General features: G+C 48.1%; 1 protein-coding gene across 1 annotated transcript in view; it reads left to right on the forward strand.

The window, feature by feature from the left end:
• The first annotated feature begins 120 nt into the window (after nucleotides 1-120).
• The window catches only part of Ralb (RAS like proto-oncogene B), a 33,607-nt gene continuing 21,227 nt past the window's right edge, over nucleotides 121-12,500 (forward strand). Inside the window, exon 1 of the mRNA XM_027417813.2 lies at nucleotides 121-276. The gene's annotated coding sequence lies outside the window, so the exon portion shown is untranslated. The remainder of the gene's footprint in view (nucleotides 277-12,500) is intronic.

Here is a 12,500-nt window from a genome sequence, read left to right on the forward strand (position 1 = left end):
TGGGAGGGAGGGACATGTCCCCTGAAGGACAACGCCCCGGGCCGCGCCCCGCTTGGCTTGGGAGGTGTCCCCTGGGAAAGCTGGAGGGCCTCCCAGCTGGATCTGGGGGTGCTGAGGACATGCGGGAGGCGCCCCAGTTTCTCTTCCTTTGACGCCCGTCCTTCCCTTTTCCCACAAATGACCACTTCCTGCCTTTTCGGGCCTCCCGCTTGAGTTGGTCCACTTCCTCAGTGCCTTTCTGAGCGATAAAATGTTGCCCAAACTTCTTTCTTAAAGGTAGGAACTTGTACTTTGGGTAACCTGGGGGCTGGGTTCCTGAAGTTCGGAAGGGGCTTGGTTGGTTGTGAATTTACTTTTTGATCCTGTCTTCCAAATGCCTTTCGGAGCGTGACTAGCATCGAAGGTGGCTTCTAGAAGCACGGTGGCTTGAAGGGCTTTTCCTGGCCCGGCATCTTGGCTCCTGGTGCATGGCTCCTACCTGGAGCCCCAGAGAGCGCCACACCCACAGCAGCGTCCTTCCTCCCACTGTGTTCATTTCCAAGTGAATACTAGAACCTTGGAACTTTGATGTTATCAGGGTGTTCTTCTGGAGACAGGATCTGGAGTCTCCAGTGGACAGATTATTCTTTGATTTGCCTTAACTCCTGTAGACAGAGAACCCTTGCTCTGCCTTGATTTCCTAATCACTTTTCATAAGTTTGAATGAACAAGGCTTATCAGAGGGGAAGGCCTGTGTTAGATGTGCCAGTGAAGCTTGCTTTAAATAAGAGCAAGATTCTTGTGTGTCAAGTCTGAGAACACATCAAAGCATTGCTTCTAAAGCCTGGATTGTGGTGGGAATGTTGTGGCATTTGGGGACCATGAAAAGAGGTGCTGAATATTGGGAAGAACCAGGAACTTGAACCAAGGTTGGACACTGGTTTGGGAACTTAGTGTGTGTGTGTGTGTGTGTGTGTGTGTGTGTGTGAGACATGGTCTTTTGTAGCCCAGGCTGGTCTACCATTTGATTTGTAATGAGAGTGACCTGGAACTTCTGATGTTCTTGCTTGTACCCCATGAGTTGGGTGAGGGCCTTGCATGGCTAGGCACACAATCTCTCTCTCTCTCTCTCTCTCTCTCTCTCTCTCTCTCTCTCTCTCTCTCTCTCCACCAATGGGACACCCCAGCTCCTCCTCTTCCTTTCCAATTACTGGCTGCTTTTCTCTGAGATCCCTGCAGGGTTTTACTGTGCCCGAGGACATGTTTTTCCAGGAATTTGTGTGGGGAAGGTGTGGGTTGAGTTACTGAATGGCTTTTGGAAAATGGGGCCTAGACACATAAAGACAGGAAAATGGGAATTGGAACCTTAAGTGGAATCTGGAGAGTTCGTGGTAGACAGTGGAAGTAGAGGTGTGGTCCCTTCTTTGTGTTTTGTCTGTTTGATTTGGTGCTGGGGATGGAGCCTCAAAATTTTTGAGTCTTAGTCTAGGAGGATGGCTCAGTGGTTAAAGCACTTGCCTTGCAAGCATAAGGACTGGGGTTTGGATCCCCAGAGCCCAAATAAATGCCCAGTGGGCACAGCAGCCTGCTTGAAATTCTGGCATGGGAAGGTGGAGATGGGATCCTTGGAGAAAGTGGGCCAGCGGCTGAGATTCCTCTTCAGCGAGCTCTGGCTTAGAGCGAGGGTGGTTCCTAATATGCGTTTCTGCCTCAACATGCATGAGTACATGTGTGCAGAGCACTACAACACAAGTACACAGCTATGTATACTCATATACAAAAGATGGAAGAAATGGTCTTCATTCTTCAAGATTCCTGATTTGGGGATGATGGCTTAAGGTTCCATAAAAAGTTTGAAGCCTGGGAGGTTTGTGTTGCCTCATTCCATCAATGGCGAACCTCTCTGGGTTCTATGACTAAATCCCACCCCCATTCACCTCATTTCTGAATGTGGGGACCATCTTGCTGGAGACACTGTAATAACAACCAGAACTATTGGGGTGGAACTCTGTGAATTGTCTGCAGGAGAACAGAATACTAGAACCCCACTTCCCAAGCTGTTGAGGACTGAGGATTGAACCTAGGACCTTGTGTTAGGTTCTACCATTGAGCTATTCCCCCCAGCACAGGAGTTTTTTTTTGTGTGTGTTTGTGATATATTATTTATGATTTATTAAAGCTTGGGGATTCAGAAAGCAAAGCCAGCCTCAAGCTATAGAGATCAGGCAGTGGTGATACACACTTTTAATCCCAGCAGCCAGAAAGATAGGAGGTGGTGGTACACACTTTTAATCCTAGGAGTCAGGATTAAGAGGTAGACAGATCTCTGTGAATTCAAGGCCACCCAGATCTACACAAGATTGATCCAGTCCTAAAGAGAAACAGATCACACAAAGATGATCTCAGCACTTGGGATCACATACCTTTAATCCCAGCACTAGAAGGTTATAAAGGATAGGAGCAGGGTCTTCAGTAGTCAGTATCAGGCATTCATTCTCCAGCCACATTTAGGACAGGAAGATATTCTGAGATAGTCTCTGGATTCTCTTCAGCCACACTGAGGAGAGGCAGCAGTCTGAGGCTGGTGTATGTGTGTGTGTGTGTGTGTGTGTGTGTGTGTGTGTGTGTGTGTGTGTGCATGCAGGTGCATTCAGAGGTCACAGGACAAGGGTACCTTTCACCTCTGTTTGTGGCAGGGTCTGTCATTCGTCTGAAATTTGCATTGTAGGCCAGGCTAGCTGATCTGTGACTTCCAGGAGTCCAGTTCTCTCGGCTCCTTATTCTGCCATGGCTGGGATTTCAGGAACACACCATGCCAGGTTTCCTAACATGAGTTCTGGAGATTGAACTCAGGTCCTTCAGCTTGCAAGGTAGGTGCTTTGCCCACTGAGCCATCTCCCCAGCCCCAGGTCCTCTCTCACTGAGCCAAATCTTTATCCTAATAAAGCACATGTGCTATTAGATGAGCAAGAAGTTTGTCCTCTTTTTTAAATTTAATTTTACATGTATTTTTATGTGTCTATATATGCCTATGTGAGATTATGTGTCTGATGTGTGTGCAGGAGCCAGAAGATCAGGACAGGGTGTCAGATCCCTGGTAGCCATATGAGTCACCATGTGGGTGTTAGGAACTGAACCCAGGCCCTCTGGAAGAGCAATCCAGTTGTCTTAACCACTGAACCATCTCTCCAGTCCCAAGTGTGAACTTCTGATTCTCCTGCCTCTACCTGCTCAGTGCTGAGCTAACAAAGGTGTACCTCCATACATGGTATACACTGTGCTAGGGATCAAACCCAGGACTTCATGTATGCTGGGCTCACACTCTACAACTGAGTTGCATCCCGATGGCCACTGGCCTTCTTGAAGACTAGCTTCCATTTTTTTTTTCTTTTTAAAGTTTTTGTTTTGAGACAGGGTCTCTCCTGTAGTCATAACTCCTGGAATCTCACTCTGTAGACCAGACTGGCTGAGTCACAGAGATTCCCCTGACTCTGCCTCCCTAATGCTGGGACTAAAGGCATGCACACACCTAGCTTCTTTTTAAAAAAGTTTTAGACTAGACACTTCTGAGATAATTTTTGTTAGGGTTCCTCCCAAAGCACATGGGTGCTGTAGGGAATAAAGATACATCTGGGGTTCCTACTGTTCTAGAAACTTCCATGAACCTCATGTTCTTTCTTCATTGTCAGGTCCTAGAATTAATCAAACAAATATGAGTAGCTTTAAAAATTAGAAATTTACAACTTCTGGTCCCCAAACCAAATGGAACCCAGAAAGAGATTCTTTTAAATCAACTATAAAACAAGTTGTTGAAAAGAAAATTGTTGACAAAGTGATCTCCTTGGTGAACAGCTTAGAATTCTCTTTCCAACCATGTGAATCCCAGAGCTAGAACTCCGGTCCTCAGGCTTGGTGGCAAGTGACCTTCATCTGCTGAACCCTCTCACCAGTTCCTCTACCTTACTATCTTTTTTTCTCTTGTTTTTGGGATGGGGTTTCACTGTGTAATCCTGGCTGACCTGGAAGTCATGGGTAGACCAGGCAGGCCTGGAACTCACAACCATCTTCCTTTTTTGAGATATGGTCTCTCATTGAACCTGGGGCTTGCCTGTTCTGGTAGACTGCTGGCCAGTGAGTTCCAAGGATTGTCTTGTCTCTATCTCTTCTGTTGGGATTGCCGAACCATCATCACATCTTGCCCAGCAAGTGCTTCACACACTGAAGCAGCTAGCCATCCCTATGCTTGGTCTTATTATGTCACGCAGACTCTCCCTCTCTCTACTGCATGGCCACAGAGGTCTGTCTGCAAGTTCTGAGTTTTTGTTTTGTTTTGAGACAGGGTCTATGTAGCTCAGACTGTCCTTGAACTCCCTGTGTACAACCTGATCCTTTTGTCTCCAACTCCTAAGAGCTGAGATTACAGGAGCACACCACGAGCCAGCTTTGTGTGGTTCTGGAAATGGAACCCAGGATGTCAAGCATGTAAGAGAGCACTCAGCTAACTTAAGCCATATTTGCAGTAGATGTGCCCACAGGCCAATCTAACCCGCTCAGTCCCTCAATTGAGACTCCCTTCTCAGGTAACTCCAGGCTGTATTGACAGTTAAAACTAACTAGGATACTATTTATGTGTTTGTTTATTTAATTTGTGTGTTTTCAAGTACACACTTGTACACTCATAGGACAGCTTTCAGGAGTAGGGTCTCTCCTTCCAGCATGTGGTTCCCAGGAGTTGAACTCAGGTTGTCAGGCTTGGCAGCAAGTGTTTTTCCCTGCCAAGGTATCTTGTCAGCCTGAGGAGCAGATTTTAAGGGTAGAAGGATGAAGGATGGAGAAATCTATTTTGGAACTGTTGAGCTTGAAATTCCTGGAAGACAGCCAAATGGGGTGAGGAAACAGGAAGTCAGGGGCCTGGGCTCTTCCCTGGGGAAGACAGGAAGCCACATGAATGGATGTGCTTAGCCTGGGGAAAGTGTGGACGGTGAGAAGGGTGACAGCCTGAGTCTGAACCAGAGAGAAAAACCTAAGTGTGAAAAAGCCTCAGAGAAGGGATAAGCCCTGGGGGAAATGAGCCTGCAGTCTAGGACAGGCACTGCCAACCAGGCTCACAGGTTAGCAGTCGCGCCTCAGTGGAGAGTGAGTGCTGTGCCCAGTTTGGGATTTAAAACTGCATTAGACATGCACATACATGAAGCTGGTTACGTGATTTTTCTTCCTCTTGAATTCCTTCTCTGGCCAGCTTGCTAGTACAGGTACCAGGAAGAATGGTAATGGGGGGGGGGAGAGGTGGAGTGGGTCTTTGCATGAGGACCTAAGCCTAGGGTGGCCACGGAGCCCAAGAAAGAATGTGCTGGGGTCAGCGTTTGTAGGTGTCAGGAGGGCAAGTGGGATTTGAGCGAGTGAGTGGAAAGATTGTAGGTTTGGGGCTGTGGTGTTTGGCTGCAATGTTCCCTGCAGATGTTTTTGAATACCTGGTCCTCAGTTGGTGGTGCTGTTTAGGGAGGTTTGGGGATACAGGCTTGTTGAAGGAAGTGTGTCACTGGAGGAGGCCTTTGAGAGCCTTTTAAGTTAAATAGTTGCCCATTTCTAGTTTGCTCTGTTAGCATCATGTTTGTAGTTCAAGATGTAAGCTCTGAGTCGCTCTCCAGTCACCATGTCTGTGGTTGTTGCCATCCTTACCCAGGCATGAACTCTAACCATCTGGAACCATAACCCCAAATAAACTCTATCTTCCATAAGTTGCCTTGGTCAAGGTGTTTTACAACAGAGATGGAAAAATAACTAGTACAGGGCTCAGAGGAGACAACTGAGTCATAATTTTTGTTTCTTCTTTTTTTTTTTTTTGGTAAGAGATTTAATAAAAGAGTTACTTAATGCTATAGATGGACAGACAGACAACAACCTATGAGAACCTCTGAGGTGAGATCAGGTCCACAGGGCAGAGTGAGTGTCCCTTCTTAGATGTTTTAGAGGAAGGGGAAGGTGCTATGCTACGTAATTGATAGTCATAGCGCATGTTTTCTGCCAGGCTACCTCTGACTCCTGGTAACCTGGGGTCTTGTGTGCAGAGTCAGCTGTGAGGGTGGGAGGTGGGAGAGCAAGAATCCAGGAAGAAAGCCAATGGGAGAGCTTTACAACGTGGTGTGGCTCTGGCTAACATGAAGGATAGAGGTGGAGTGGTGGGCCAGAGGAGAGCCCAGATCAGGTGAGATTCGTGGTGTGGTGGTGTCAGGTTGAGCGAAGGAGAAGGTTCTGGAGAAGAGGCCTGGAACTTGGTATTCCTAGAACTGTTAGATTCAGGGCCTGGGCTCAGCAGCCTGGGCTCAATGTAACAATTAAACAGACCAGTTATAGTGAGAAGCCGATAAAGGAGAGTGATTCACTGTGGCCACATTGGGAAGAGCAAACAAAGAGGCGCAGTGACCCTGTACATCGTCTTTGGGGTCCTGACATGAGGTTCAGGGTTGAACAGAGGGCAAGAGGTGCACAGCCCAACAGTCGTGGTGTGGCCCTGCCCATCACTGACCCATCATTGTAGGGGCTCCAGTGTCTGTTGCAAAGGGGTCTGTCTGTCTGATAGGCTGTCAGCAGTGTGTGAGTCTCTTCCTGGAGAGAAGCCTCACCCCAACCCCCTCTGCCTGGCCACACCCACCAAGGCCCCTATCTACTTCTCTCAGCATGATATTCCTGGAGAAATGCCAATTTCCTGGGGTCATTGTCCAAATATTCTCAGAGCCAAGGGGGCACGTGTCCCTCTTGAAATAGTCTCATTCCTCCCTACACCTGCATGAACAAGGTCCTGAGGACAATGAAAGTCAGAAGCAGAGTTAGCGACCTCTGTCCATGAGGAAAGCGAGCAGGAAGGAGGTCTGGCGGTGACAGACATGGCTCATACTTTACAATGGGAGACTAGGCCTTAGCCATATGGGAATTTTGCAACAAGGAGGTAACTAAGGAGGGTGAACAGGAAGTGGCCAGGATGGGGATGGGGGGACGACACCAGTCTGCCTGGGTACACAGGACTGGTGAGGCCAACATCATGTGTTTAAGTTGTGGAGTCCTCAAGGACAGGCAGGCGTAGGGGAACATTCGTAGACTAGGAGAATGCCCTTGTAGGCCTTGCTGTATTTGGAGTAGCAGCAGAAGCGGGCTGCAGTGCATCGTCTGCTGTCACCAGGTGCCTTTCCATCCCCTAGCCATATATGGGACATGTGCCCCCCTTACAAGTGCCCTCCAGGCACAGCTCACTCTCTTGCCTTTTGCTACTCTATTGCCTCTCTTCTTCCTCTCGTCTCTTCCCTGTTCTCTCTGTCTCTGTCTGTCTGTCTGCCCCTCTTACGTTTCCACCTTGACACGGCCTTTTGCTCTTCCCCTCCCCCAATAAACCTCTTGCACCAGCTCTGTTGTGCATGGCATGTTTGCTTGGTGGCAATACTTTCAAAGGTACCCACTTCTCCTTTCTTTCCTATGCTTTTGCCAAGTGCTTGGGAACAGTGGCTCAGTCATGGCCAAGGTGGAGGAAGTGTTGAGCTGAGAGACCTGGTCGTGGGGAATATGGGACATCCTCATGCCTACCCAGTAGAGGCAGAGCTATGATCAGGGTGTGTGGGCCCAGTGGAGTGAGTCTCATTCTAGCACTGCCTCTTCCACGCCCAAGCCTTGGCAGAGGAGTACTGTACACACTGCCTAGGCGGGAAGAGGAAAGACATTAACATTAGAGCACTCAGAGCTGAGGACAGACAACTATTGTGGTATTAGTTTAAGATGTGTTACATTAGTCTATGCTGTGGAATACTTGCTTAATGATGCAAATATGTGTTGCATTCTTTTATATTGCATTTGTTTAACTCTATGAAGCTGTGTTACTTTGTCTGCCTAAAACACCTGATTGGTCTTAAAGAGCTGAATGGCCAGTAGTTAAGCAGAAGAGTGATTGGTGGGGCTGCCAGGCAGAGAGAATAAAGAGGAGGAGAAATCCAGGCTCAGGGTAGCCGGAGAGAATTGAGAAAAGGAGATGGAGAGAAGACACCAGGGGCCAGCTACCCCACCACACAACCAACCATGGAGTAAGAAGGAAAGAAAGGTATATAGAATAGAGAAAGATAAAAGCCCAGAAGCAAAATGTAGATGGGATAATTTAAGTTAAACCCTGGCTAGAAATAAGCCAAGCTAAGGCTGGGCATTCATAAATAAGAGTAAGTCTCCATGTGTCTATTTGGGAGCTGGGTAAAGGGCCCCAGAGAGAGAGAGAGAGAGAGAGAGAGAGAGAGAGAGAGGGAGAGGGAGAGAGGAGAGAGGAGAGAGGAGAGGGAGAGAGGAGAGGGAGAGAGGGAGAGAGGGAGAGAGGAGAGGGAGAGAGGGAGAGAGGGAGAGAGGGAGAGAGGGAGAGAGGGAGAGAGGGAGAGAGGGAGAGAGGGGGGAGGGAGAGGGGAGAGGGAGAATGGGAGGGAGGGAGGGATATTTTTGGTATTAAAAAAGAAACACAAAGTGAAATCGACAAAACAAAGCAATTTCTTCCCTTTTTTCATTTTGTTTATTTTTATGTTTATGGTTGTTTTGCCTGCGTGTATGGCTGTACACCATGTGCATACAGTACCTGCAGAGGCTAAAAGAGGGCATTGGATCCTCTGGGACCAGAGTTACAGACATGTGTGAGCCATCATGTGGGTGCTGGGACTCAAACCTGGGTTCTCTGAAAGAGTAGTCAGTGCTCTTAACTACGGAGCCCCAGGCAACTTCTTTTTTGCAAAAAGGGTGTGCCACCACCCAAACCAGGATAGTAAGCAACATACATGGCCAGGATTGCCCCTGTCTTTTGCCCTATGGTAAGGGAGAGCTTGGCTGTTCCTCATTGGCTGTGGTTCAACATCACAGTCCACTTCCAGCTGGCTAATGAAGAAGGCAGCTGTAAGAAAATGAAGAGAAGGTGTCATGAGTCACGTGCTCTGGGCTGTCAGTTTCTGGGAATGCATGAAGCAGTGGGGCTGGTAAACAGAAATTTTACAAGGTAGGGGAGATGGGAAGATTTGAATTCCTCTGCATAAAAGTTGTAGGAGGTAGGGAGATTTATGGAATTTTGGTCCTTGGCAGTTAGTCACCTTTGATAGACAAATTGAAACTGTTTCTCACAAGCTGAGTGCAGAGGTGTGCATCTGTTTGGTATTCAGGAGGCTGAGGCAGGAGAATATTGTAAACCTAAGAATTAGAGTCCAGCTTGGGCAACATGATGAGACCTTATCTCAAAAACAAATATAGGGGTGGCTGGAGAGTTGGCTCCCAGGTTGGATACTTATTGCTCCTGCCGAGAGTCCCGGATTCCATTCCCAGTACCCACATGGCAGCTCACAACTTTAACTCCAGTTCCAATGGATCTGATACCCTCTTCTGGCGTCTGCAGGTACTGCATGCAAATGGTATACCATAAGTTCATTCAGGCATCAACATAAATAAATACGGGTTGAGGGTATGGTTCATTCAGCAAACATGAGGGCCTGGATTTGATTCCCAGCACACAAGTAAGACAGCTAGGTGTGATGGGGCTAGGGAGGTAGAATCAAATGGATCCCTAGGACACACTTGCTGGCCTTTCTTCCCTGTTGAGTTCTAGGCCAGTGAGAGACCTTGATTCAAAACAACCTTGGCCTTGTTCCCTCATGTCCACATAGGCACCCATGGGAAAACACACACACACACACACACACACACACACACACACACACACACACACCAAACTATGAAGAGCCACTTACAGCTTCTGAAGGCGAATGAGTTTGTCTTTTCCAGAGAAGGAAGGGCATGAGTAATGAGTAAGCCTTGCTGATGGCAACACTAGTATACTTGGTTCTGTCCGGAGAATGCCCTTACCTCTATTTCTCCAGGTGCCCTGTGACATGAGCAAGGAGGACCATGTCCCTGTTCCATAGGCAGTGACTGAATTTGGTGGAACGGGCTGCTTGACCACGCAGCAGTATAGGGAGTGTGGATGCTGTGCTCAGGGACAGCATCGGAGGGAGATCTCCCTGCCCCACCTCGCCTCTTTCTTAGTCTGCCCTCACATGGCATTGGCCTGACCTGACTTCACATGGCATTAGCCTGACCTGCCCTCACAAGGCGTTGGTCTGACCTGACTTCACATGGCGTTGGGCCTGGAGGCTGCTGCCTTTCTCAGCACTTGGTAGACTATTTTAGTGAAATTTGAACTTTCATGAAAAATCTCTTTAAAAATATGTTAGTAATTAATGTTTGAGGGCTGGAGAGGTGGCTTAGTGGCTCAGAGCTTGTATTCTCTAACAAAGGACCCGAGTTCGGTTCCCAGCACCCACACTGAGCAGCTCACAACTACCTGTAACTGCAGCTTTAGGGCACCCTCTGCTGGTCCCTGTGGGCACCTGCACACTCATGTTCACCCCCTTCTCCACATATACACAGAATTAACAGTAAAAATCTTTAAAAATGAACACAAAATTGAATGTTTTGAAAACACTGGACAGTGTGCTTTCAGGCCACCAGATGTTACAGACTGGCAGCTGTATTTCACCAAATGATGCCAAGAGGCGGGCGGGGTCAGCACGTTGAGGGAACACAGCGGATGGAGGCAAGGGCCCAGGGTCCAGCTGCTGGAGTATCATCACAGCAGGGTCCTCAGCTGCTTTCCTGTGGGTGTATCTCCTTTGTTTTTTTGTGTCCGTGGCCTACTAGTGTTTCCTTGTGAATTCCCCTGGGTGGCCCCAAATACATCCATTGTATGTTTCCTTTCAAACAAAAAGGTTTTTTGTTTTTTTTTAGTTTTTAAGTGTGTGTGTGTGTGTGTGTGTGTGTGTGTGTGTGTGTGAACTAACATAGGTGCCAGTGGAGTCCAGAGAACGGTTTTGGATCTCCTGAATCTGGCAATACAGGCAACCCGACATGCATGCTGGGAACTGAACTTGGGCATGTGTTCCTGGTGAGCCACCTCACTGGCCAGCCAACCTGCTTTTCTTTTCCTCCCCTCCCTTTTGCCCTCTTCCCTGTCCCCCTCCACCCCTTCCCCCTTCCTCTTCCTTCCTGTCTTTTTTTGTTTGGGGACAGGACCTTGTTATGTTTCCAAGGCTGGCCTGGAACTCCTGTTCCTTTTGTCACCTTCTGAGTCCTGAGTTTTTAAAACAATGAGTTGTTTCCTTCAAGGTGATGATCCAACATGGTCCTTTTCCATTTATTTATCGTGTGTGTGTGTGTGTGTGTGTGTGTGTGTGTGTGTGTGTGTGTGTGTTTATGGTATATGTCTGTGGGTGCACATGTGGAGGCCAGAAGCCAAAGTCGGCTGTCTCCTGTCACCCTGCATCTAATTCTTTGTCATTGAAACTAGAGCTCTCCAGTTCAGCTAGGTTGGCTCTGGGGTCTGCCCGTCTGCACCCTCCCGTGCTGGGGTTACAGAAATGTGTTGTTGGAGTGGAGTTGCTGGGGATCTGAGTTCAGGTCCTCATGCATGGCCAACGCTTTACAGCACAGCCTTCTCCCCAGCCCTGAGTCTGACTTGGAGTTATTCAGCATTTCCAAACCTGGGGCTCCAAGTGCCATTTCATATTGGAGCAGGCTGTTTGAGGAGAGAGACTCATTCCAGTTTATACTTGGGTTGTAGCAGGAAGTAGTCTGACAAAATTTAAAAATTGTTGTAGTTTGAGTTACTATTGCTATGAAGGATTATATGCCTTGAATCACAGCTCATTGAGGAAAGCTAAGGCAGGAGCAGATGCAGAGGCCACGGAGGGGTGCTGCTAATACTGGCTTGCTTCCTATGGCTTCCTCAGCCTGCTTTCTTAGAGAACCCAGGACCACCAGCCCAGGGATGGCACCACCCACCATGGGCCAGGCCCTCCCCTTCAATCACTAATTAAGAAAGTACCCTGTAGGCTTGCCTACCTCCTGATCTTATGGAGACATTTTCTCAGTTGAGGCTTTGTCCTCTCAGATGACTCTAGCTTGTGTCAAGTTGACATAAGATTACAAACAAGGAATTTGCCTTGTGAGTCACTTCCCGTAGGGTTGCTTAAAATTTAGTGCTGTTTTGGTGTGAATGCAGCACACACGTGAAAGGAAGTCAAAGGCCAGCCTTAGGTGCAGGCACTCATCTTCCACTTTTTTTTTTTTTTTTTTTTTTCTTTTTTGAGGCAAGGTCTGTTGTTTTTCCCACTGCTCTCAATTTAGCTGTCCCTGGAGCTTTTGGGGATTTTCCTCTTTGCCTTCCATATCCCCATTGGATGGCTAGGATTAGAGGCTCTCATGTTAAACACCCAGCTCATGTGTGCAAGAGCATATGTGTATGGAGACCAGAGGTCAATCTCTGTGGCCCTCGGGAGCCACTACCTTGTATTTTGAGAGAAGGTCTCTCATTGAGACCAAGGGCTTGCTGAGTAGGTAGGCTGACTGCCCAGGGAGCCCCAGAGCCAGTTACCCAGTACTGGGATTACAGGTCTGCACCACCAAGCTCGGGTTTTCTTGTAGGTGCTGGGGACCCAGGGGCTCGTGCTTGCATGGTTAGCATT

This window comes from Cricetulus griseus, chromosome 5 (genome assembly GCF_003668045.3).
Source record: "Cricetulus griseus strain 17A/GY chromosome 5, alternate assembly CriGri-PICRH-1.0, whole genome shotgun sequence".
Classification (NCBI taxonomy): domain Eukaryota; kingdom Metazoa; phylum Chordata; class Mammalia; order Rodentia; family Cricetidae; genus Cricetulus; species Cricetulus griseus.